The sequence below is a fragment of the Anabrus simplex genome, chromosome 3, assembly GCF_040414725.1.
Source record: "Anabrus simplex isolate iqAnaSimp1 chromosome 3, ASM4041472v1, whole genome shotgun sequence".
NCBI lineage: Eukaryota > Metazoa > Arthropoda > Insecta > Orthoptera > Tettigoniidae > Anabrus > Anabrus simplex.
The window spans coordinates 298,947,660-298,974,574 of NC_090267.1; the positions used below are offsets into that span (position 1 = coordinate 298,947,660).

Genomic DNA, 26,915 nt, shown 5'->3' on the forward strand with positions numbered 1-26,915 from the left:
AAAATCTCACGAGCAGTAAGTTTTTATTTCTTACCGCTAGAGCGTATGCGCGCGCACCTATCGATTATGCATGCATGCATTAACTATCGTACTAAATTTCTTCCGCTATAGTGTACAACAATCGCATGTGTGCGCACGCACCTCCCGCTATCTACTGCTTATCGATATGCGCACCTCCCCACCAGCTTACCGATGCAATAAAAAGGCAGTGCACAGTAGCTATTCTTTGCCACTCTCTCGGAAGAGGGAAGCGGCCGTGCCTAGCTTCTTAGCCGGGCAATACTATTTGGTAGAGGACTACCAAAGCGGTAGACTTCTAGGGAGAGAGCACATCTCTCCATCCCCTATTTTTGGATGTGGAGATAGGGGAAAGAGGGCTACCTCTTTAAGCCCCCCTATACTCCCCCGAAGCCAATAAAGCATAACTTAGGTAAGCCTACCAATTTTAAATTTCGCGCTCCCACGTGCATAAGGTAGCAGCTATGACGTTTTAACCGCGTCAAGGTGCCATCACTGAAGTTTGCGATAGTGTGTTGTTTAAGGATGGCAGCTGTCAGCTGTCAAAAATCACGTGGCTTTCAAGAGCACGTGGCTTTGTCTACAAATTCAAACTTCGCGCGTGCCGAATTTAAAATTCCCGCGCTGCTGACGTTAGCAGTCACGTGATCCGCTCCGCGGCCTGTCATTGGCGGGCCGTGGGAATTCTATTGCTCCTCTACTTTACATCTCACTAACTACTTCTTCGGTTATGGGAAAATACGAGGTACCAGAAATTTGTCCCGCAGGAAATGCTTTACGTTCTATTAAATCTAGCGACATTGACAGGCGTATCTGAATACTATAAAATACCACCGATCCGAACTGAGCCGAAATCGAACCTGCGAACTTGGATTCAGAAAGCCAGCGTTCTATTATCTGAGCCAGTCAGCTCGGCTTTTAGAAGTTAGACAACCGGTAGCTACAGTACCTTCCCTGATGCTAGTCAGGTGACTGTCCTAACAATTATCTCTATAGGAACGTGTCTCTTAGTTAGGGCTGTCAAATTCCTCAGAGGCAACAAGTGGACGATTATTGAGTGTTATTGAAATGAACGTTACAGAAGAAATGCCAGGATGTGAGAGAAGTCTCAAGAACGAATTTAAGATGGAGTTCACAAGATCAGAACCGGAGATGCAGTGATGAATTGCCAATATATAATATTAATATAATTATATTAATATTAATATTATTATTATTATTATTATTATTATTATTATTATTATTATTATTATTATTATTATTATTATTATTATTATTATTATTATTATTATTATATGAAGGAAAAATAAGCCCAGCTCCTTGGATGAATAGTTAAAGTCATGTCCTTCGGTTCAGGTGACTCAGGTCGAAGATTTTTGCAGTGTCTGTTTAAAAGGATTAAACTCGGGGACTATCGTAGGTGTGTCTGTCTTAATACACGTAATATATGGTCATTTATTATACAATAGACTACGCTGTCAACTACTGCAACAACACGCAATAATCGAAAATATACCTCCTCATTGCGTCAGCGTCAGTAAGGGCATCCGGTCGTAAAACTGGCTCCACTTATATTACACAGATAGCATGGTGATCTTACTAGGGTGTGGGGAAAGCGGCGGTGGAGAAAACATTTTTAGATATATTATTTCTGATTGAACGTCATAACTGACTTTAATTGTGTATACTAAGTCTCATTAACTACTTCTGTTACTTTGTTGCGATCAGTTTCACGTCACACTAACTTATGCAGGTTTTTCGCGTCGACAGGATAGGAATTGCCCGGGGAGGAAGCGACAGTGGTCTTAACCCTAAAATGCATAGTGATTCATATATGAGTCGTACGATTTTCTAGCTTGCTGCTTTAATCTGTTACTGTAATTGCACAGCACCCATGGTACCGCTTCAACTGCACAGCCAATCCATTTTTTTTTTTATTTTTTTTTTACATAGCAGATGACAAAACAGCCTTTCAACCAAAGGTACTCTTTCCACCCGAACAACATCCACGCGTACCAACCACCGCATATTTTACCTGAGCCCTCCCCATCACATTAACACGGGATTCAGAAGTACCTCTGGCTCGACCTCAAAGACGTTAACGACCTACGGTCCTGCAAGTATACTTGCGCCTTGCAATACGCACCCATGGCTAGTAGGCAGTAATGAGCGGTCTTTGAATGTTAAAAGCTTAACGAAAATTGCGATATATTATTATACAATAGACCACGTTGTCAATCACTGCAGAAACCCGCAATAATCGAAAATGTATCTACTCATAGCGCCAGCGTCACTAAGGGCATCCGGTCGTAAAAGTGGGTCCACTTGTATTACACAGACAGCATGGTGATCTTACTAGGGTGTGGGGAAAGCGGCAGAGAAGGAGAGGAAATTTTTTAGATCTACTATTTCTGATTGAACGTCATAACTGATTATAATGGCGCATACAAGGTCATATTAAATACTTCTCTTAGTCTGTTGCTATCAGTTTCACGTGATGCTAACACATGCAGGTTTTCAGCGTCGACAGGATTGGAATGGCCGGGAAGGAAGCGGCAGTTGTCTTAATTAAGATGCAGCGCCAGTACATGCCTAGTTTGTAAATAGCAAACCATTGGTAAACTCGTATCCATGGCCTCCGACGGCGGGGCTCGAATCCAAACTCTCCCTAATGCGAGCTTAGAGTGATGCAGCCCGTACGGCATAACCAAATCACTCGATACTTCGGTCTGAAGGACGCTATAGTGGCGTAATGCCCAGAAAGAACTTAATTTACGCATCAATAAACAAACCGTTAAGATTAGCACATTTAAATTCTGTTAATTGCCGCCCGATATGTCAAGTCCACTTTTGGCTATTTCCTGATGCTTGCAGCATTTCTCCATCTGTCTCCTAGCACGACTCAGAGAAAAATGCGGCTTTCGTGAAGTCTCAGTCCCATTTGTGGCTGTGACAGTATGGAAGTGGTGCTGAGTGATACATTCGGAACACAACCTTTTTTCTTTTTTTTACAAGTTGCTTTACGTCGCACCGACACAGATAGTTCTTATAGCGACGATGGGATAGGAAAGGACTAGGAGTGGGAAGGAAGCGGCCGTGGCCTTAATTAAGGTACAGCCCAAGCATTACCCTGGTGTGAAAATGGGAAACTACGGAAAACTATCTTCAGGGCTGCCGACAGTGGGGTTCGAACCCACTACCTCCCGAATACTGGATACTGGCCGCACTTAAGCGACTGCAGCTATCGAGCTCGGTCGGAACAGAACTAGCGCGTCTGGATGTTGTCAAAGGTTTTTCGCATAGAGTCAACTGTGCTTGGTTCAGTGAGGAAAGCAATGGCAAACTACCGCATTCCTTGTCTTGGCTAGTACACCTCATTAGGGCACCGCCATCGATTTTTGTGGTTTACTTGTAACTGCTATCCTTTTTCAGTCCAATAGCTGCTACTATAATATCTAACGTACAGCAATTCCCCCACGTCTGTCATTCCTGGATCCGAGGACCCCGGTTCACCTGGAAATTAAAAGGCATACTCACTCGCAAAAGCAGGCACCTCATTTAATATAGAAATCACCCACAACAAATCATCCTCAAATCAAATCATATCTAATAAATCAGAGATACAATCTATGGACATGAAGTACAAAGGGATCTATCACAAGATAATTATTATTTCCTGACATTTATACTAGACTCCACCGTAAAATAGTAGTATCCGAATTCATTCTCACTCAGTTTCTTTCCGGTCATGAAAAGTTTAAGTTCTACTTCAAGATCAATATTGCAGAAGAATATTTGTGGACCATTTACTGTCTGACTATGTCATGGTTGGAAGGACAAGATTCTATCTTGAGTGTCACCTAAACAATTGCTATGTGGAAATCTCAAAGCTATTATACCATCTGTTTAGAAAATCTGCAGCTACAGACAGATCCCTAAGTTCATTCACCACATCTTCAATTATTTAGGCCGTTAAAAAACTTGTAAAAAAATAGGTTTCTAATTTTCTGTCAAAGACCAGTAATTAATGAACTCATCAAAACCATAACCCTAATATACACATGTAAAATAAGGTTCAAACTAACAAATAAATAAATAAATAAATAAATAAATAAATAAATAAATAAATAAATAAATAAATAAATAAATAAATACACTGCTTAACATTTGATGGTGCTATTTGAGAATTAAATCAGCCTCCGGGTTGTTGACATGACAGACAGCAGTGTTATCAGTTAAGCCAAAGGGATAAGCCGGAATATGCGCTAGAGTATCTATCGTCTCAGCGCTGCAACAATTCATTGTATCCAGTAACCATATTAAGATACCGTAAATAGGCCTCTCAACTATCTGTAAAATACAGTAATATTACCCGTAAGGTTTGTATGAAATTAGTTCAGTTCGTTACTAGATCGTTAGCTCCAAGAGAAAAAGAACGAACAAGGGATTTGGACCATTAAAGGAGAAGGGCGCAAGCGTTCACAGCGTTTTCATAATGTGTAGGTAGAGTCAGCTCGAACAAAGAACGCTCATCGAGTGACGTCCAGTGTGAAGGGGAAACGTCGTTTTGATTCTCGCTGCAAACGAAATTTTGTTATACGTATAATTTAATGTGCCCAATCTGTAGAGCAGTCTCAGATTAGTCTGGTGTGATATTTATTGACACTGACAGTACAACAACAGAAATACTACTTTCAATAGCGGCTGAGTGAGGCTGATGTATGACAGGTAGTTTGGAGACAGTACGGCGCGTCGCAAGGAAGCGAAACCAGATAAATCAGGAGACGATGACATAAATAAGACGTGTACAGTGTGACAAGCGCAAAAACAATTGATACAGCGAAGAATCCATAACTTGCTTTCGTCCTCTATCGCACGTCCTCATATCGGTATACATTCTCTCTCCGTCTTCCTCGCCTGCCTCTACACTACTGTCCTATGGCAGCTACAGGAAACACTATCTATTCCTCTTGCACTGCCACCGTCAATAAATATCTTCGAACGGAATATTGCACTAGACTAATTTTAGGCCGCTCTATGGACTGGGCTCAGGAAATTACACATTTAACATTATTTCGTCTGCAGGAAGAGACTAAACGATGTCTCCTGATCACACTGGACGTCGCATTACGTACCCGGTGAGCATTCCTTTTACGAGCTTAATCTACCTACACACTACAGAAGCGAAATTGCAAATATATTTCGAAACACCAGATTTTTAAAATAATAATAATAATAATAATAATAATAATAATAATAATAATAATAATAATAATAATAATAATACTAATAATAATAATATATTATAATATTTGCATGTCGACACAGATTGGTCTTATGGCGACGATGGGATAGAAAAGGGCTAGGAGTTGGAAGGAAGTGGCTATGGCCTTAATTATGGTACAGCCCCAGCTTGGTCTGAAAATAGGAAACCACGGAAGATCATCCTCAGGGCTTCCGACAGTGGAATTCGAAACTACTCTCTCCCGCATGCAAGCTCACAGCTGCGCGCTCCTAACCGCACGGCCATCTTGCTCAGTAAACACAAGCGAAAAGGCGCCTGACGACTGTTACGGTGAGACACCAAGTATATTAGATGAAAACCAATGTCGCCTTAGACAGGTACCGAGTAAATTGGATACGCGATTTGTGTCACCTAGCTGAAAGGTCCTCTTCGTGAGACGATGGGTTCGAAATCCGCTATCTGCAGCCCTTAAGACGGGATTCCGTGGTTTCCCATTCCCACACAGGCAAATGCTACGGCGTCGCTTCCTTCCAAATCCTAACCCTTTTCTAACCCATCGTCGCCATAAGACCTGTCTGCATCGGTGAGACAAAGCAAATAACAACAACAACAACAACAACTAAGGGAGGTCAGACGCTAGATTACAAATACGCACACAGAAACTAGTACAGACGGTACACTAACACTGGTTAAAGGCCAGCTTCACACATACTAAGTACACAAGATTGATAACCAAGACGTTCAAGCACCTCACACTTTCATCTTTTCTATACGACCTTCCAGGTGGACACTTTTTCCCTTTCACACCAGATGGTGTTAGCTTTTGGAGGTCAACGGAATATTTTATTTTCACGTCCTTTGTTTCCCTTCTATTCCTGGATAATTTCATTCATCGAGGTGGCAGCTTATTCCTTTATCTTATGATTATGATAAGTATCTACTTATGCTTCCCCTTAAGACAATAATCACAACCACCATCGCTGGCGGTACACAATCTCTCTCTTTCTCTACAAGGACTGACAATCAAAACGTCTCAAGTATCTTACAAGTAGCAAAAAACATTATAGTTACTCTTGTTACTCACAAATTTTTGTGAAGTATGTTATTTTCTGTCAAATATCAAGTTCTTTTAGGTGGAGAACTGTACAAAGTAAGGACATTCGTTTCAGGAAGAAAACTAATCTTCTCACATATATACACATTATTCAACCAACTGACGTGATAAATTTTCTATTAAGTATTTTGGACAGGAATTGAATACATGACTCAAAATTTCTCCTACCAGGTGCTGTAGATAAATGAAAGGAATGGCACACCATCAATCAGAAAGACTGATTCCATCGTATTATGGTTAAAAGTGGGCAATTATCTAAATTGCACTCTCCCTTAAAACAACAACCACAACCATTACTTCCGGTACATATTGGAAGGAAGAATGAAGAGGCAATATCCATTCCACCGACTTTTCTGAGCAATGATGGACAAATGCAAACGGGAAAGTGATTCAAAAGTAATTACTTCTTTAACGGGATATGCTCCCATTCAAATAGTCAGATCCTTAATTATAAAAAACGAGTTTCCTCTCGTACTGAATTCTTGAAATCAGCGGAGTAAAATGTTCGAACAGATTCTAGTAACGTAAACTTATATTTGTAAATAAAAAGTAGAAAAATAAATGTATTTTCGTATATCGTGGCATTATAGAGGAGGTCATTATAAATATAACTGGAATTCGGCCAACTCATCTGTCTCATAGTTTTCATAACAGCCAAACAGGGCTAAGTAACCCACTGATGTTGCTTATAATAAGTCATGATATTTCAGTGTCCACAGTCATACTGTAAATACATTTACTATGCGTACGCAAGCCTCCTTTTTAATTTATGTATCAAGTAAGCTTCCAACACGGTGATGGAAAGTGGGGTGTGGGAGTCCATTTAACAGTTATGTTCGTATGATACATAATATTATAGAAAAATTAAATGAACCGCGGTGGGGCACTGATATATTATTTGTGACCCTTTTTTTTAATTTCGTGTTGTTATTTCTAGCAGAGTGCAGCCCTTGTAAGGCAGACATTCCGAAAAAGGTGGGCGGCATCTGCCATGTGTAGGTAACTGCGTGTTATTGTGGTGGAGGATAGTGTTATGTGTGGTGTGTGAGTTGCAGGGATGTTGGGGACATCACAGGCACCCAGCCCCCAGGCCAATGGAATTAACCAATGAAGGTTAAAATCCCCGACCCGGCCGGGAATCGAACCCGGGACCCTCTGAACCGAAGGCCAGTACGCTGACCATTCAGCCAACGATATTTTTGACCCTGGCAGGAATACTCATGTTTCTGTTGACTGGTAGGAATATTATTATATAAGGATGGCTTCTATTTTCGATGTACACTATTTATAACGCTGCCGGGTCGAGTGGCTCAGGCGGTTAAGGCGCTGGCCTTCTGGCGCTAACTTGTCAGGTTCGAGCGTGGCACAGTCCGGTGGTATTTGAAGGTGCACAAATACGTCAGTCTCATGTCGGTAGATTTACTGGCACGTAAAAGAACTCTTGCGGAACAAAGTTGCGGCACCAAGGCGTCTCAGAAAACCGTCAGAAGTAGTTAGTGGGACGTAAAACAATATCATCATCATCATCATCATCATCATCATCATCATCACAGTTTAAAATACTTCGCTATTTTTACACTTTCCATAACTGCAACCTATGTAGTAAAAATGTTATTGAGATTGATTATAATGATATATTTCGAATAATTGTTGCAATTCGTTATTATTACAACTGCCAAATTATAATATATTCTAGTAAATTTTAAATTCGAGTTTATTTTGTAGTGGGCCTATTCTGCACACAAAGTAATGTTCTCATATTTACAATTCATCAATAAATGAATCCAAGTATTTACCTACCTCAGTTTGGTTCCTTGTGCATGGAGTGTCTCGGGTTCGTAAGTCGGGCGGTTCAGGGGTTTTAGCCCAGTATAATTATTTTTACTCGTGGACTGGAAGTTTTCGTTCGCCCTAAAACACACTTCTTAATTTAAACACACGCAATACACAGCCAATCGCCACAGAAACTCGTAATAGTCGAATTAAACTCTCAACATAGGTTTGGCGTACAGAAGGCTGTCCAGACGTAAAACTGGGCCAAGGCCACAAGTGTGACGCAGATCGCAACCGCGACCCCAGCAGATTGGAGAAAGAAGCTTTTTCTCAACCAATGAAATCGTCTCTTTCTTTCACTTTAAATTCACCATGACACAGTGTGATGCCTCCCGATTTTCCCCCTCTTTGGAGTATAAATTTTCATTATTCCATGAGACCTGTGGACACACTTTCTGTAACAACCCACACCAACTCCGTCGAGTATTTAGACACTCGCTAATTATAACCCCCTTTAGGTGGAGGGCAATAATGCGTCCAGAATGTACAGGAGCCCTGTAAAAGGCCTCAACTTGCGAGTGAGAAGTTACAACGACCTGATCCCCAAGCTGAGTATTACATAACAATCCTGTCTCCTTACGTTCATTTTTCTCCTATCAATCTTCGATTTGCTATTATCATCTTCTGATCCCGACAGTTTGGAAACTTTTGAAAGTCTTTTACGCTTTTATATCCTTTTCAGTCCTATTACCGACACGTTCATTCATCGAAGACTCGGACCTTCTCCCTTTTCTGGTATGGTTACGTATGATACGGGATAATTATACCGACATATTTCCCCCTAAAACAATAACCACCGCAACCACCTCATTTATTATGAAGGAAAGATAATCGACACACTTGGCGTTAACAAAGTTTAAATATATTTGATAGATTAGTAACCCATTAGTTATTCTGTTTCCAGGGAAATATTTCGGCATAATGATGCATTGAACCCTTTAACTAGAATTATGGGTTCAGTATCTTAAGCCCGGCAGTAGTTCAAGGGGAGATTACTCACGCACTATCATCGTCATCACCATTTATTTATTTATTTATTTATTTATTTATTTATTTATTTATTTATTTATTTATTTATTTATTTATTTATTTATTTATTTATTTATTTATTTATTTATTTATTTTTGTCTCCCTGGAAGTATACGGACAGTAGGCTTCATACAATACCTTCTTATCAAATATTTAATACATGTGTTTGTAAAACTAATACTGAAATGCAAAGAAAATTAAGATAAGGACAAAGAGATTCATAGAACACGAAAGTAATGATCTGAAGAATGTCCAGAAACTTTCTATATCGGATAATACACGAATAAAAACATAGCAATAAAAATGTGATTAAACGACGACAGTAAATAGCCTAACGAAGCAGAGATGATGACAGATGATGATGATGATCGTCATAATGTTATTAGTTTAATGTCCCACCAGTTTATGGAAACGCCGAGGTGCAAGAATTTCGTCCCACAGCAGTTATTTTATGTGCTGTCAAATCCACCAACTCGATTCTGGCCTACTGTATATCAGCATCTCAAATGCCACAGACAGAATCGAGCTTAAGCACATAGTGTCAGCGCTCTGCCATGTGAGCTACTCATTATGGCAATTATCTTCTTCTTGTACTTCTGATTATTATTATTATTATTATTATTATTATTATTATTATTATTATTATTATTATTACCTTGGTACTGTCAAAGAAAACTGATAATTCAGGAGAAGACATGGCCAAGAACTACACTCGCTTGTGTAAAATGATTCTGTCTTGTGGTCAGCTGATCCCAACATACACAGGGAAAATAACTGACTGGATCTTCCATTTATTTTCTAGATGAGAAAACCAAGGGAGTCCGGTTCAATGAAGTGTAGAGGGATCCGAAAGAAGTGGAAAGTTTGGTGGTGGTGGTTATTATTTTAATAGGAAGTACACTTTGCGTCCATCCTCAAAATGAGAAACAATCAAGAAGGTTTTCAGAATTGAAAACTTATTAAGCAAAATCTCCACTTCAGTCAATAGGATTTCCTAGAAATGTTGAAACTGAAGACAGGAAAGTTGTGAACTTTGGAGAGAAATGAACACTGGAAACGTATGGGCGAGTGAGTACTAGGCAAAAGTTAAAGGTCACGGAAGAAGAAAATAAAAAATGAAATAACTTGCTCCATGATTAGCAAAAACGAGACTATGATTAAAATGATGATAATAATATTAATAATAATTTCAACACAGCATAACTGTAATAACTTATGCAGCGTGAAAACTATTTGTTAGCTCACATTTCCTTTTGTTATGCCGTGGAAGTGTGCCGTTCAAATTCACAGGAAATAATTACTCTAGCACGACTAATTACAGTTGACAAATGCATCCGTGTTTTAGAATCTTCCTGGCTCTTTTTATAACTTTCGAATTATTCCGAACAATTTAAAAACTTCAATAAAGAGTACAATCACACGAAAAGATCTCATTCAAGACCTCAGTCCACTAACGTGTCATGAGAAGAATCGATTGTGGCAAGGGATAATGAGTCATAACACACAAAGAGGCACATTACCTTGACTCGACGTGAGGAGGAGGAAGACGTCGGGAGGAGTGAGCGTCGGTCAGTTGGATAGCCGGCGCTACACGAGAGAGCGCGGAGACGACTGATACGCCGAGCCGTCGGCAGAGACATCAGCACTTTCGATGTGACGCATGCGTTATGGGGATAACACAGCGACCGCGTGCTTCATACCGCCCTGACCCAGTTCACACTCTCATTGATAACCAGCCTACGCAGCGGTCGATAATAATAATAATAATAATAATAATAATAATAATAATAATAATAATAATAATAATAATAATAATAATAATAATAATAATAATAATAATAAAAGGTCCGCCTCTGTGGTGTAGTTGTTAGCGGATTTAGCTGCCACCCTCGGAGGCCCGGGTTAGATTCCCGGCTCTGCCATGAAATTTGAAAAGTGGCACGTGGGCTAGAACGGGGTCCACTCAGCCCTGGGAGGTCATCTGAGTAGAGGGGGGGGTTTGATTGCCACCTCAGCCATCCTTGAACTGGTTTCCGTGGTTTCCCACTTCTCTAGGCAAATGCCCGGGTTGTACCTATTTTAAGGTCATGGCCGCTTCCTTCCCTCTTCCCTGTCTATTCGATCCAATCTTCCCATCCCCCACAAGGCCCCTGTTCAGCATAGCAGGTGAGACGGCCTCGGCGAGGTACTAGTCTTCCTCCCCAGTTGTATCCCCGACCCAAAATTCTCACGCTCCAGGACTCTGCCCTTGAGATGGTAGAGGTGGGATCCTTCACCGAGTCCGAGGGAAAACCAACCCTGCAGGGTAAACAAATTAAGAAATAATAATATTAATAATAATAAGAAGAATGAGGCCTTAACAGCCGAATATCATCGTCACTCTTTTCACATCAAGGCGGCTGGATTACGAAGCAATTTCCCTTTTAATATAAAATGACAATGTATCATCTCTAACGTTAAGACAGGAATTGGGTTTACATTATGGGATTGCCTAACCGAGACGGTGAAAATGAATTCAGTTCTCCAATAAGGAGAAGGATTCTACTTCCCACCATAAAATTAAAGAACTTAGAAAGGAAAGTTTCACTTCTTGCGTGAACAATGGTCTCAGCGTTCACTTAGCGTACACCAAAATTGAGTAAAGAAGGAAACTCGTGTCCTCATCCCAAGAAGGTGCAGATCTTTTCAAGCACACCCCGTATGGAGGTGAGCTGCATGTACCATTTCAAACACATACCAGCCCTCCTGCCGTTCCTAAATTTATGGCAGTACCGGGAATCGAACCCGGGCCTCCGAGGACGGCCGCTAGTAACACAGAGGCGGCCGAGCATAGAGCTAACCACTCTGTCCTATCGAGTGCCAAGGTTACAGAAAATATAAACCCTTACCTTCCACTACTTCATGGTTTATGCGGAGATGGCTTCTTTTGACTTTTTGAATTAACTGTTAACTGCACTTTTCATTCAAAATGTAATAAATTTCCCTTAACAAAAGATTGTGTTACTATACATACTGTGAGCACTCTTAGTTAACCCTGATCGTTCAGGCATCTAGTCCTTATGGACAGATACCATGGTTAGACCACTTCTAAAACACCAGCCCGAATAGAGGATACTTGTTGTCTAAAGGGGACCAAAATACAGGTCCACGGCCCCACATAATGGTACTTATCGCTAGTAAAGGAGAACATTGATATTTGTCTTATTGGGGTACTAATCAAAAGTAGCGTAGACTCACGGTGTTCCACACATGATGGTACTACTCATAAGTTTTGGACGTTGTACAGGTAACGAAGACCTATGCTGTTTCTCACGTAATGGCGCCACACATAGGCAACGTAAACCGATGGTATTCCTCACCTAGGTATACTAATCACGGGCGCCGGTATTCCCGTGGTGTTCCCCACATAGTGGGTACTAAGCACAGCCAACCCACGGTACCGCTCATATAGTGGTACTAATCACAGGCAACCCCCAGACCTTACAAGGGTACGACTCACGGGCACTGGAAACCCACAGTGACCCACTTTCTGCTGCTACTTTTTTTTTTTTTTTTTGCTACTTGCTTTACGTCACACCGACACAGATACGTTTTATGGCGACGATGGGATAGGAAAGGCATAGGAAGTGGAAGGAAGCGGCCCTGGCCTTAATTAAGGTACAGCCCCGGCATTTGCCTGGTGTGAAAATGGGAAACCGCGGTAAACCATCTTCAGGGCTGCCGACAGTGGGGCTCGAACCCACTATCTCCCGATTACTGGATAATGGCCGCACTTAAGCGACTGCAGCTATCGAGCTCGGTCTGCTGCTACTAATCACAAACCTATTTCGTACCTAATATAGTGGTACTACTCGCAAGTACAGGCAACCCATGGTGTTCCCCGCGTGATGGTTTCATGGTTCTAATAAAATCATCCCTTGGTCGCCCCTTTTAGTCGCCTCTCACGACAGGCAGGGGATACCGTGCGTGTATTCTTCGTCTGCATCCCCCACCCTCAGGGGGTAGACAGTGAAAAAAGAAATAAGAAAGTATCCGTCACTTCGAAAAATGACGTAACGGACGAGGAAAGGCAAGGGCCACGAAGGGCATTAAAATAAAAGACTCCCTAGGCCTCGAATGCTCTAGTACCGTCGGGGTCGAGAAAGAACAAGAGTTGACCAAGGGAGGTCGGACAGGATAGATGAATGTGAGGAGCCTGGCAGAAGTAAGTGGAAGTAATGCCAAGACTCAACTAAGGGCCCCGTGATCGCCACCGCACGCTCCCAAGTTGAGAGCCCCTTGGGCCCCTTTTAGTCACCTCTTACGATAGGCAGGGGATACCGTGGGTGTATTCTTCATCTGCGTCCCCCACCCACAGGGGTTATTTTTAAGCATTCGCGCTTACGATATTCAGTCTCATCTTCACCAGATCAAAAGATAGAGGCCACCTTGGCAGGAATTTCAGCACATCCATTATCCCCAAACCATGCGAAGTTATAGGCATTCCCGTTTTTATATTCAGTCCAACCCTCACTAACAAGGAGAGGCCACACCCTGCGTCAAACTGATTTCGAGTTTCAATGTACCTCTTGCAGGACTTTCAACACTAACTCGTGTGGAAGGGTTTCGGTCAATACGCTTTCGTTTTCTAAAAAAGAATTATCGAATACCATTACGCAGGATTTTCTTAGGACCAAGTGGAGATAATAGAGCCCTAAGAGGCGAAAAAATTTTACTTAAACATGGCATGTCCGCCAACTAAACCTTTTCCAAAAAAAAAAAAAAATCAATCCCCGATTCCAATGCAAGGCACATATACCTCGACGACGTGTGTTCGAGCCTCATCGCAGCCAAATATTTTGTACGAAATATAACATTTTTTACTAGTTGCTTTACGTCTCACCGACTCAGATAGGTCTTATGATTTTGTGAGAATGTTTAATAATAATAATAACGTTATTTGCTTTACGTCCCACTAACTACTTTTAAGGTCTTCGGAGACGCCGAGGTGCCGGAATTTAGTCCCACAGAAGTTCTTTAACGTGCCAGTAAATCTACCGACACGGGGCTGTCGTATTTGAGCACCTTCAAATACCACCGGACTGAGCCAGGATCGAACCTGCCAAGTTGGGGTTAGAAGGCCAGCGCCTTAACCGTCTGAGCCACTCAGCCCGGCATGTTAGGCCTTTATTAATTTAAGGTGGGGAACACATTGTAGCCTATTTTAATTTGCGTAATTTTTTGTTCCATATTTACCTTTACGCTCCCTCAAATAATAATGCTTTTTGTACAAGTAATGTAGCTGCGATAAGACTCGAACTCAGGTCGTCGAGATTCGCAGACAAGTACGGCGATCATCCAGCCACCGCTCCGGTTGACTGCGGTGTATCTCTCCAAGTATACAGGGTGGATGAAAACAACGTTAACCGGGTATATGAGCTTTAGAGGGTTGGTCATACTGATAATTATTGGAAAGAAATAATTTGATATCGTACACCGTTGACATGTTATCAGCTGCTTAATTTAGCCTATCAGATCACTTCGCGGGTGAATTCAAATGGGCTTTGCGTAGCAATGTTGCTAAACCAATATGCGGCTTAAAACCGGCATGAAAGCACCAGTCTAAGAATAAAACTTAGCCACAGAAGGGGTTCGAACACGGACCTCCGAGCTGACAGGATCTCCCCATAGCACGTACGCTACAGTGACACTGACTGAAACCAGCGGTGTGTTTGTATTTGGTACTGATTTCTTGGCATAGCTCTCAAGCCGATCATAAGTCAGGTGAACGTTTAGCAACAGTGCCACGCAAAGCCCATTGCAATTCACCCGCAAAGAGGTCTCATTGACTAAATTCAGCAGCTCATCAAATGGCAACGGTGCGAGATACCGAATTATTTCTTGAAATTATTTATCAGCATGACCAGCACTTAAACGCTCCTATACCCGGTTCATGTTGTTTCCCAATTAAATAAAATATTTAAGTTAATCTTAAATACACTGACTGACAGAGCAAATGCAACACCAAGGAGGAGTGGTTCGAAAGGGATGAAAGTTGGGGAAAAAACAGAGACGGCACGGACGAATAATTGATGTTTATTTCAAACCGATATGCAGGTTACACAATGCGCACGGCATCGACTCAGTAGGATGTAGGACCACCGCGAGCGGCGATGCACGCAGAAACACGTCGAGGTACAGAGTCAATAAGAGTGCGGATGGTGTCCTGAGGGATGGTTCTCCATTCTCTGTCAACCATTTGCCACAGTTAGTCGTCCGTACGAGGCTGGGGCAGAGTTCGCAAACGGCGTCCAATGAGATCCCACACGTGTTCGATTGGTGAGAGATCCGGAGAGTACGCTGGCCACGGAAGCATCTGTACACCTCGTAGAGCCCGTTGGGAGATGCGAGCAGTGTGTGGGCGGGCATTATCCTGCTGAAACAGAGCATTGGGCAGCCCCTGAAGGTTCGGGAGTGCCACCGGCCGCAGCACATGCTGCACGTAGCGGTGGGCATTTAACGTGCCTTGAATACGCACTAGAGGTGACGTGGAATCATACGCAATAGCGCCCCAAACCATGATGCCGCGTTGTCTAGCGGTAGGGCGCTCCACAGTTACTGCCGGATTTGACCTTTCTCCACGCCGACGCCACACTCGTCTGCGGTGACTGTCACTGACAGAACAGAAGCGTGACTCATCGGAGAACACGACGTTCCGCCATTCCCTCATCCAAGTCGCTCTAGCCCGGCACCATGCCAGGCGTGCACGTCTATGCTGTGGAGTCAATGGTAGTCTTCTGAGCGGACGCCAGGAGTGCAGGCCTCCTTCAACCAATCGACGGGAAATTGTTCTGGTCGATATTGGAACAGCCAGGGTGTCTTGCACATGCTGAAGAATGGCAGTTGACGTGGCGTGCGGGGCTGCCACCGCTTGGCGGCGGATGCGCCGATCCTCGCGTGCTGACGTTACTCGGGCTGCGCCTGGACCCCTCGCACGTGCCACATGTCCCTGCGCCAACCATCTTCGCCACAGGCGCTGCACCGTGGACACATCCCTATGGGTATCGGCTGCGATTTGACGAAGCGACCAACCTGCCCTTCTCAGCCCGATCACCATACCCCTCGTAAAGTCGTCTGTCTGCTGGAAATGCCTCCGTTGACGGCGGCCTGGCATTCTTAGCTATACACGTGTCCTGTGGCACACGACAACACGTTCTACAATGACTGTCGGCTGAGAAATCACGGTACGAAGTGGGCCATTCGCCAACGCCGTGTCCCATTTATCGTTCGCTACGTGCGCAGCACAGCGGCGCATTTCACATCATGAGCATACCTCAGTGACGTCAGTCTACCCTGCAATTGGCATAAAGTTCTGACCACTCTTTCTTGGTGTTGCATTTGCTCTGTCAGTCAGTGTATTCCCTGATTTAGGGCCTATAGTCAAAACGGGATTATTATCTAAAATGAAGGTGTTAAAGCTTGTTACATGTAATCCGATCATCCTGTACGGTATATGCCTTGCATTGAATCGGACATTCATCAGCGTCTTCGGTAATTATTAGGATGCGGACCAGACATGTTCAAAGAAAATTTGTTCGTCGTTTAGTGTTTATCAGCCGGCCCCGTTGTGTAGGAATAGCGTGCTTGCCTCTTACCCGGAGGCCCCGGGTCAGCTCAGGGACTTTTACCTGGACCTGAGGGCTTGTACGAGGCGCACTCAGCCTACGTCATCAGAATTGAGGAGCTATCTGACGGTGAGATAGCGGCCCCGGTCTAGAAAGCCCAGATAATCGGCCGAGAGTATCCGTCGTGCTGACCACACCACACCTCGTAATCTGCAGGCCTTCGGGCTGAGCAGCGGTCGCTTGGTAGGCCAAGGCCCTGCAAGAGCTGTAGTGCCATGGAGGGGGGGGGGGTTGGTTAGTGTTTATCACTTCCACTTGGTCCAAAGCGGATCCTGTCCCAAAAATTTGACTTCAGGTTTTTCGAAAACGAAAGCGAATTGACTTAAACCCTTCAGTACGACTTACTGTCCACTGTCGCCAAACAGGTACATCGAAGCTCGTTAAAATTGGTTGGACCGAACTCGATAGCTGCAGTCGCTTAAGTGCGGCCAGTATCCAGTAATCGGGAGATAATGGGTTCGAGCCCCACTGTCGGCAGCCCTGAAGATGGTTTTCCGTTGTTTCCAATTTTCACACCAGGCAAAAGCCGGGGCTGTAACTTAATTAAGGCCACGGCCGCTTCCTTCCAATTCCTAGGCCTTTCCTATCCCATCGTCGCCGTAATACATACCTGAGTCGGTGCGACGTAAAGCAAAAATAGCAAAAAAAAATTGGTTGGACGCAAGGTCTGGCCTCTTCTTGTATGTCCATAGCGTGTACGTAAAAAAACCTTCAAGAATAACAGTTTGTGTTAAACGGGATCAGGACAAATAAGTGAGAACAGGAACCAACCCTACCCGGTGGGAATCTCCGCGATTGTTCTGCTTTGTCACCATCTTTTTTCGTTTTTGTTTTACTTTTGAATGACGATCGGAGTTAATGAAATATACTGTATTTAGTCACAAAATCGACCTCTGTATTTTGACATTTTGTGATCTAGTCACTGAAAAGCGGGTTTTGCAATATAATTGTAATTTAAAATATCGTAGGAGCATTTTAAGTTGTGTTTAGACCACAACATCGTCCACAGGTGATTCAGGATGAAAACTGTGAATTATGGGGTTAGTTTCGTTCTTTCTTAATCCCTTCACCATCCAGGGTTAGTTTTTCCCTCAGAACCAGCGAGGGATCCCACGTCTACCGCCTCAAGGGTAGTGTCCTGGAGCGTGAGACCTTAGGTCGGAGGGATACAGCTGGGGAGGAGGACCAGTACATAGCCCAGGTGGCCCCACCACCTGTTATGCTGAACAGCGGTCTTGTGGGGGATTGGAAAACAGAAGGGATAGACAAGGAAGAGGGAAAGAAGTGGCCGTGGCCTTAAGTTAGTTACCATCCCGGCATTTGCGTTGAGAAGAAAGAGGAAACCACGGAAAACTACTTCGAGAATGGCTGAGGTGTAAATCGAACCCCCTCTACTTAGTGGACCTCCCGAGGCTGAATGTCCCCGTTCCGGCTCTCGTACCACTTTCCAAATTTCGTGGCAGAGCCGGGAATCGAACCCGGGCCTCAGGGGTTAGCAGCTAATCACACTAACCACTACACCAGAGAGGCGGATTGGGATTAGTTTCTTATTTTACACTTCCTCATCCTCTTCATCACAGCTTGTAATTAATGGCCGGCAATATTGTTACACACTGTACAAGTGGCGACTAAACTGGCTACTGCTTAGCAGCTGTAATAATGTAGTCAGTCACAATGCTATTCTTAAACTCGGCTTCTATCTACTGTATAATACGTATTCCAAGGTTGTTCCTTCATATCTTACTCTGAAATTCTCTAAACAGGCTGCTTATAAAAACGAGGCTCTCGGACAACGTTCTCTTCCATATTCATGGGATACCGAGCAATAACCGCTGCCAGTCTACAAATGAGGTTGCACCACACACCTTGCTTTCAGTATCGATTCGTCCTCCATAGAAACCCACCCACCCACCTACCTCTAAGTTCATTTACTGTTAGTGCCGAAGTACGTACTTGTACTTACGACATTCCTGATCCTGTAAATTAAAATATAAAAGTAACTGGAGAACCCGAACTGCTCCACAGCGTTCATTATAAATAGGTAGGATAAAGGGTCGTGATATAAAATTGTTGCCGGGCTGAGTGGCTCAGACGGTTAAGGCGCTGGCCTTCTAACCGTAACTTGGCAGGTTCGATCCTGGCTCAGTCCGGTGGTATTTAAAGGTGCTCAAATACGACAGCCTCGTGTCGGTAGATTTACTGGCACGTAAAAGAACTCCTGCGGGACTAAATTCCGGCACCTCGGCGTCTCCGAAGACCGTAAAAGTAGTTAGTGGGACGTAAAGAAAATAACATTATTATTATTATATAAAATTGCTCCATGCGCTGCCCGGACACTTTTGTGAACGTTTACTTTCAGGATTTATATTAACTGGTTAATTTTGTGTCAAGCGGATTATTATTATTATTATTATTATTATTATTATTATTATTATTATTATTATTATTATTATTATTATTATTATTATTATTATTATTTTCCTATTTGCTTTACGTCGCGCCGACACAGATAGGTCTTATGGCGACGATGGGATGGGAAAGGCCTAGGAATGGGAAAGAAGCGGCCGTGGCCTTAATTAAGGAACAGCCACAGCATTTGCCTGGTGTGAAAATGGGAAACCACGGAAAACTATCATCAGGGCTGCCGACAGTGGGATTCTAAGCCACTATCTCCCGGTTGCGAGCTCACAGCTGTGCGCCCCTAACCGTACGGCAAACTCGCCCGGTATTATTATTATTATTATTATTATTATTATTATTATTATTATTATTATTATTATTATTATTATTATTATTTTACGAATTATTGTGTAGCTTTAAAGTTATTATTGTGTATGAATATTGAATTTTAACGGCCGCATTGTATTCGAAATCGACTTTTAACCTATCAGGTCGTCTTACGTACATACAGGACAAAAATGACCAACCGGACACCAGTGGAATCCGAACTTGCAAACTCCCGATTTCGCGTAATATGTGCTTAATATCATCTGCAGTATCACTATTCATCTCAGCGATCACGAAAACTGTGGATTCTGCGCTAATATAGGTCTTTCTTTGATTATTTTCACACGTTACACCCTCCCCACTCCACCCCTGTGGGTGCTCGGTGTGCCTTACTCCCACGGAATTTTTCTCTAGATAGTACTAAGTCATATGCCTACCAATTTGGTTGAAGTTGCAGGTTTGCTTATAGTCACGGTCATTTTTAATCATTTAGCTTCACCGATATCTTTTCGTAAAGATATTGCTCCTGAACTGTATGCAACCCGCTAGGTTAAGTATGTATTTCTGGCTAGGGTAAGCCTTCGCCTGCTATTATTGGAGTGATCATTTAATGGATTTTATGACTGAACTTCGAGAACTATCAATGCCTAATTATTCACCGGCAGGTACTTCCGGAGAGAATACAACACAAATGAAGCAAATAAATCCAGTAGAATTTACGGACGGAATGGCCAAAGCTGTTTCTAGGAACATTGTTAAATATATAGATGTCATTGGCTTTATGTCCCACTATATATTTTCAATTTGCACAGATTTGCCGGAAACTTGTCCCCCTGGATTTCTTTTACATGTCGGCAATTCTACAGAATCTAGGCTGACATAATGTGAGCATCTTCGTATGCTACCGGTGTGAGCTGGAATCCAACCCGCCAACTTGAGCTCAGAAGACCAGCGCTCTATCGTCTGAATCATTCACACGGGAAGATAAGTTTTGTACTGACCGTCAAAGTGAAGTTCCCCCAAATACCGCTACCTTTTTAAAGGAGTAAACAGCCTCTTCATCGTGTTAACTAAGGGAATTATTCCTTACTCGTTGAAATAGTGATTACTGTAAATCCCATTCTTAATCACCGGAAAACGGTTTAGATTATTCTCAGCTTTACAGTCACATGTTCATAGCAATAAATACTTTTCTTTGCATTCTTTCTCCTTTCACTCCTTCGTTGAAGCGAATTCGTACATCAATGATCACAGACCTATTACGGACCAGAATAATTCTATTTTTATCATGTCTCCTACAAGTTGAAAAGGTAACCTTTAACAGGTCACGCTAAAGTATTTGGGCTCTATACTCTGTTAGGAAATTGTAAATTGGCTTCTAAGAAGGTACATGACCCTGTAATTTACTCACAAAGTTAATTTTTTATTACAATTTGTTTTACGTCGCGTCGACACAGACAGGCTTTATGACGATGGGATACGAAAGTGCGAGGAGTGGGAGGGAAGCAGCCATGGCCTTCTTTAAAGTACAGCCCCAGCATTTGCCTGTATGAATATAGGAAATCACGGAAAATAATCTTCAGAGTTGCCGACAGCGGAGTTCGAACTTACAAGTAACAAACAACTTGTTCGACACTGGGATTTCATTAGGGTTGCTTGGGTAGCTGGCTAAGGTGGTGAGCTTCTCAGAAAGAAATGATTTTTGTCCAGAGAGATATTTAAAGCCGATTTCGAGCGTTAATTTTGGAATGGGATGGTTTCTGCGTGGCGCGTGGAAGACTGGCCGCTAGCACTACTGCTGCAACGCTCAGCGAGCGAAATGTGGGCGCGATGTCGAATGGAGCTTCCTAACGAGACTACGCAAACCAAGAAAACTCGGAAGAATAATGTCGGCACCTGTGTAGCCTATATATATTGAACCCTACCAGGTTCCGATCCCAGAGCCCGGAGTTACGGCGGATTTAGTGCCCGCACTGTATTCCCTAGGCCGCGAACCATTAGCCCTCAGTGGAAACTGGCACAGTTTCTCAAGCGAGCAAACTAAGGGAGCAGAGACTAACTCCCTAATACTAGAGAGAGAACGACAAACCCAGGAGGCGATAGAGAGCTTTTCAAATTCTTGAAACGCGCAAGCATCTGTTTGGGGAAGCCCGAGTGCCACCTTCAAAACAGTGAATTCAGTCACCTCCAGGGTAATAAATTTTAGCTAAATGCGTGATATTTCGCTTATTAAGGTCAATTAATTCCGTCTCTGTGGTGTAGGGGTTAGTGTGATTAGCTGCCACCCCCTGAGGCCCGGGTTCGATTCGCGACTCTGCCACGAAATTTGAAAAGTGGTAAGAGGGCTGGAACGGGGTCCACTCAGCCTCGGGTGGTCAACTGAGTAGAGGTGGGTTCAATTCTCACCTCAGCCATCCTGGAAGTGGTTTTCCGTGATTTCCCACTTCTCTTCCAGACAAATGCCGGGTGAAACCCCACATAAGGCTACGGCCGCTTCCTTCCCTCTTCCTTGTCTATCCCTTCCAATCTTCCCCCCCCCCCCCCCGCCCGCAAGGCCCCTGTTCAGCATACCAGGTGAGGCTGCCTGGGCGCGGTACTGATCATCCTCCCAAGTTGTATCCCCGACCCAGAGTCTGAAGCTCCAGGACACTGCCCTTTAGGCAGTAGAGGTGGGATCCCTCCTCGAGTCCGAGGGAAAACCGACCCTGGAGGGTAAACAGATTAAGAAGAAAAAGAAGAAGAAGAAGGTGGATTAAATGGAATTTTGACTCATGCTATAGTAAATGATAAACCAAACCAAACCCCATGGTGTAACAGCACCGAAGGGCCATGGCCTACCAAGTGACTGTTGCTCAGCCCAAAGGCCTGCAGATCACGAGGTGTCTTTCGGCCGATATTCTTGGCTTTCTAGACCGGGGCTACCATCACACCGTCAGATAGTTCCTCAATTGTAATCACGTAGGGTGGGTAGATCTCGAAGCAGCCCTCAATCCAGGAAAAATCCCTGACCTGGCTGGGAATGGAACCCGGGGCCTCCGAGTAAAAGGCAGGCACGCTAACCCCTACACCACGAGGCCGGCTTATATATAGTGATATCCTATTATAATGTGTGGTAGTTAAGTAATTTATAATATACATGAGAATCGTTATGAACCCTTGGGCAAGTGTTTTTGTCATCACCAAGCCCCACTACCAATATTTACTCACAAACAATCAGGCCAAAATTACAAACCAGATCAGTTTACAATAGCATTACTCCCACCGAATACATGTCATTCGCCCCCAGTGACCATCGCTCCCAGCTTAAAATGTGTGACAATCGCCCCCAGTCCATTAGCTGTTTACAACTGAACGTGACTCAGTCACTGTGCGGCTCTCTCCCGGTAAATTCCACAGGATTATCTCTTTCAGTATAATAATTGCACTTGCCTGCTGGCCTTACTTCCTCTCATTTTTGCTCCGAGTGTCATAGTGTTCTGGTCAAATTTATTTAGCGCATTCTAGTTGTGCTGGCCTGCCTGCTGTCCTTTCTTGATGGTTACAGTACTTTTGCGTCCATCTCTTGGCACAGGCCAGAGCAAAGTGTAGCTTCCACTGAAGTCCCAGTTTCCTCCATGGCTGTGACAATATGGAAGCTGCTGGGGTATGGGTGGTGCTGATTAATGATATTCAGAGCACAACCAGTGTGTCTGAGTGTCATGAAAGGTGTTGCTCATAGGGTTAGTTGTGCTACAATAGCACTGTCTGGCCCAGTGAGGAAAGCAATGGCAAACTACCTCACTCCTCATCTTGCCTAGTACGCCTCATTTTGGTACTGCCATTGGTTTTTGTGGTTTCCCTATCACTGCATAGCCTTTGGTGATGCTATTTGAGGATCCAACCAGCCTCTGGGCTGATGACTTAACAGACAGACAGTTGTGCTGGATATGGAAGTTTCAACGAACAGTCACGGGAATGCGTGCACCCGCTACCAAGGTTACTCGTACAATGTTAAAAGGACAAAAGATGATGAAACTGTAATTTGGTGCTGTACAAAGAACAGATCGGCACGTTGCCGAGAATAAATCAAGAGCGAAAGTGGTGAAGTGCTGTGTTCAAGCGAGCATCAATGTAGACCTCCTGATGAAGCTCGCTTAGAAGTATTAAAAGCTCTCAATCAGGCAAAAAAGAGTCCGACTCGTTGGCTGAATGGTCAGCGTACTGGCCTTCGGTTCAGAGGGTCCCGCGTTCGATTCCCGGCCGGGTCGGGGATTTTTATCGCTTCTGATTAATTCTTCTGGCTCGGGGACTGGATGTTTGTGTCCGTTCCAACACTCTCCTCTTCATATTCAGACAACACACTACACTACCAACCACCACAGAAACACGCAATAGTGATCACATCCCTCCATATAGGGTTGGCGTCAGGAAGGGCATCCGTCCGTAAAACAGGGCCAAATCCACATGTGCGACGCAGTTCGCACCCGCGACCCCACAGGTGTGGGAAAAGCGGTAGGAAAAGAAGAAGAAAGAAGAAGAATCAGGCAAAGAAGAGAGCACGCGAGGAGGACACGCCAGTTTCTAAAATATAATGTGAACAAATGGGTAATCTCTAAAACAATACCAGCACAGCAAGTTACGAAGAGGGATATCGTCACAGAGCCAAATCGCAAGGTAATCAACAAGAACCGGAATCGTCTGAAGAAGTCGTCCTGAAGTGGAATTGCTTACCATGACAGATGGGAGCAGTTTTCTTTTGAAATACGACAGCACTGGCGAGCGACGTATTATTTTTAGTGGAACTTTAGAAAAAGAAGCTTTGAGAAGTAAGCAAGATTTTTTAATTGATGGAACATTTAAGAGTTGCAGTAAACAATTTTCGCAGATTTATAGCATTCATGTATACTTTGGAAGCTCAAGAAACGAAACATATATATACTGTTGTATTTGCTCTCTTGCTAAACAAAAGAAAAGAAACATATATTCGGCTTTTTTGCCTTCTTATTGAGGCCATACCACAGTGGAATCCAGCGAGAGTGACGGTCGATTTTGAATCGGCAGCAATTTCGTCCATTAAAGTTGTATTTCCAGCAGTAGAGGTAAAAGGATGCTACTTCCACATGAAAAAGTGTATCTGGAAAAAAGTTCAAGATTTGAGACTTGCTTATGGGTATATGAAGTACGAAGAAGTGTGAATGATCATCTGCATGTGTGCTTCCTTAACGTTTCTTCGACCTAAGGATGTTTCCGATGGCTGGTTGGAAATACACTCCAGAGTACCTGACAATAAAAAAAAATTCTGCATTTTTGGAATATTTCTTAGAAAGGTGGATGGAGAATGAAGAAGTTTCAGGCGAGATTTTGGAGTTGTTACGGCAGGCGTCATCGTACCACTAACTCCGTCGAGGGATGGCACAACAAAATTATTGCCGAACTTTTAAGACCAAATCCTCGACTCAAAGACCTCATCAAATGTTTAAAGAAAGCAGAGAGCTCTGCATGTGCGCTGATAAGGGCCCAGCTCAATATGGAAGGTAATCGAAGAAAGACCGCTTACATCGCTCTAGATGACAGACTGCAAAGAACAGTTTAAAAATATGAGGAAAGTGGTGATATTGTCGCTTGTCTGAAAACAATTTACCATCTACGAAAACTTTGAAGAGTTGCTATGAAATCCAGAAGGTTCAACACCCACGTTATCCTCTGCCAGTCGTAAGAGGCGACTGAAGGGGGCCCCAGGGGGTCTGGAGCGAGTAAATATGTAAATAGTGTTAATAGAATCAGGGAGAAATGTAAATACAGTAAATGCCCATGCTTAAAACTTGACGGAGTTTAATTTAACTGTCGAAGACAATAGCTGATTTTAAACACGCCTATATACATGAGATATTGTGTGTAGCCAGTCGAAAGTATGGATAAAGTGTGATGGGAGTCAGTTAGTCATTCTAAACACAACTGATGGTCACGCACAGTCAGTGTAAGAATTTGCCCCTACGTAGCTCTCCTCTCCCTGTGGGTGGGCGCGTAGAATAACACCCACGTTATCCCCTGCCAGTCGTAAGAGGCGACTAAAGGGGGCCCCAGGGGGTCTGAACTTGGGAGCGTGGGATGACGACCAAGGGTCTCTTAACTGAGTCCTGGCATTGCTTCCATTTACTTGTGCAAGGCTCCTCACTTTCATCTACCCTATCCGACCTGACTCGGTAAACTCTTGTTCTTTTCTGACCCGAAAGCTGTTATGTTGCGAAGGCCAAGGGGTTTTTATTTTTCACACCCTACGTGGCCCTTGTCTTTCTTTTTTTTTCTCTGATTAGTGCCTAGTTGTACTTCCTGTTAGCAATAATCACCATCACCACCACTAACACCGTAGCTGGCCTGCAGAACACCGCTGGATTTAAATAGTAAAGCGAGGTGGTGGGGGAAAACCCTCAGGAATACTCTTTAATGAGAACGGCCCCTTCTGTTCCAAGGTGAACAGCTAGACCGGACTGTGAGCGATTGTCACACATTTTACGCTGGGAGCGATTGACACTGGGGGCGATTGGCAGGACACCCTCCCGCTCTAACTGGAAACTTCTTTCCGATCTGTTATCTGACATACTATTTGTCATTAAAACCTTAGTTACCGGCAATGGAGACATAGAAATCATCTGGTAGCCATTGAAGAATTTTTTTTCTAGTGCATCGCCGAAGTGATCCCTAAGATCACCATTAAAAATATAATAAAATAAAAACATGGATTTCGAAGGAAATTATATTCAACATAAGAAGAAATCGGCTCTATAATAAGTGGATACAGAACTCAAGCAATCGCGGATGGCAAAAATATAGGCTGGCTAGAAATAATACCAAATCTGCAATCCGTGAAGACAACAGTACGTGTATGGACAAACTAAGCTTCAGTTCGAAGGAAATGTGGGCATTTATTAGGAGCACGGTTGGCAACAGCGTGCTACAGAACTGTAAATACAACGGATTTCCCTTTCCAAACCGCAAGACATAGCTAACTCATTAAACCGTAAATTGACAAAAATACTTCTCTCCACCTGGTACCATTAAACGCATGTTCCTTAAAAGGAGAGCATCCCCCTGTCTTTCCCTTAGCCCAGACGTCATCATGCAGTTGCTCTAGGGAGCCGGTTTACTTGCTCCGCTCGGGACGGCTGTCAATCACGTAACAAGAGAGCAGCGGACAACCGGATTGCATACCGTGGCAGTACTGTACTTGCCGCTCGGAAATGTTACAATATGAACAGCAATGAAATGCATACCAGTACATAAATAAATCATTTCTGAGGAATTATCA

The 26,915-nt window shown here is 43.4% G+C and overlaps 1 protein-coding gene across 1 annotated transcript in view; it reads right to left on the reverse strand.

The window, feature by feature from the left end:
• The window catches only part of LOC136867248 (probable G-protein coupled receptor No18), a 1,741,601-nt gene extending 1,730,789 nt beyond the window's left edge, over positions 1-10,812 (reverse strand). The window contains exon 1 of the mRNA XM_068227059.1: positions 10,760-10,812. The gene's annotated coding sequence lies outside the window, so the exon portion shown is untranslated. The remainder of the gene's footprint in view (positions 1-10,759) is intronic.
• Between the last annotated feature and the right edge of the window lie 16,103 nt (positions 10,813-26,915).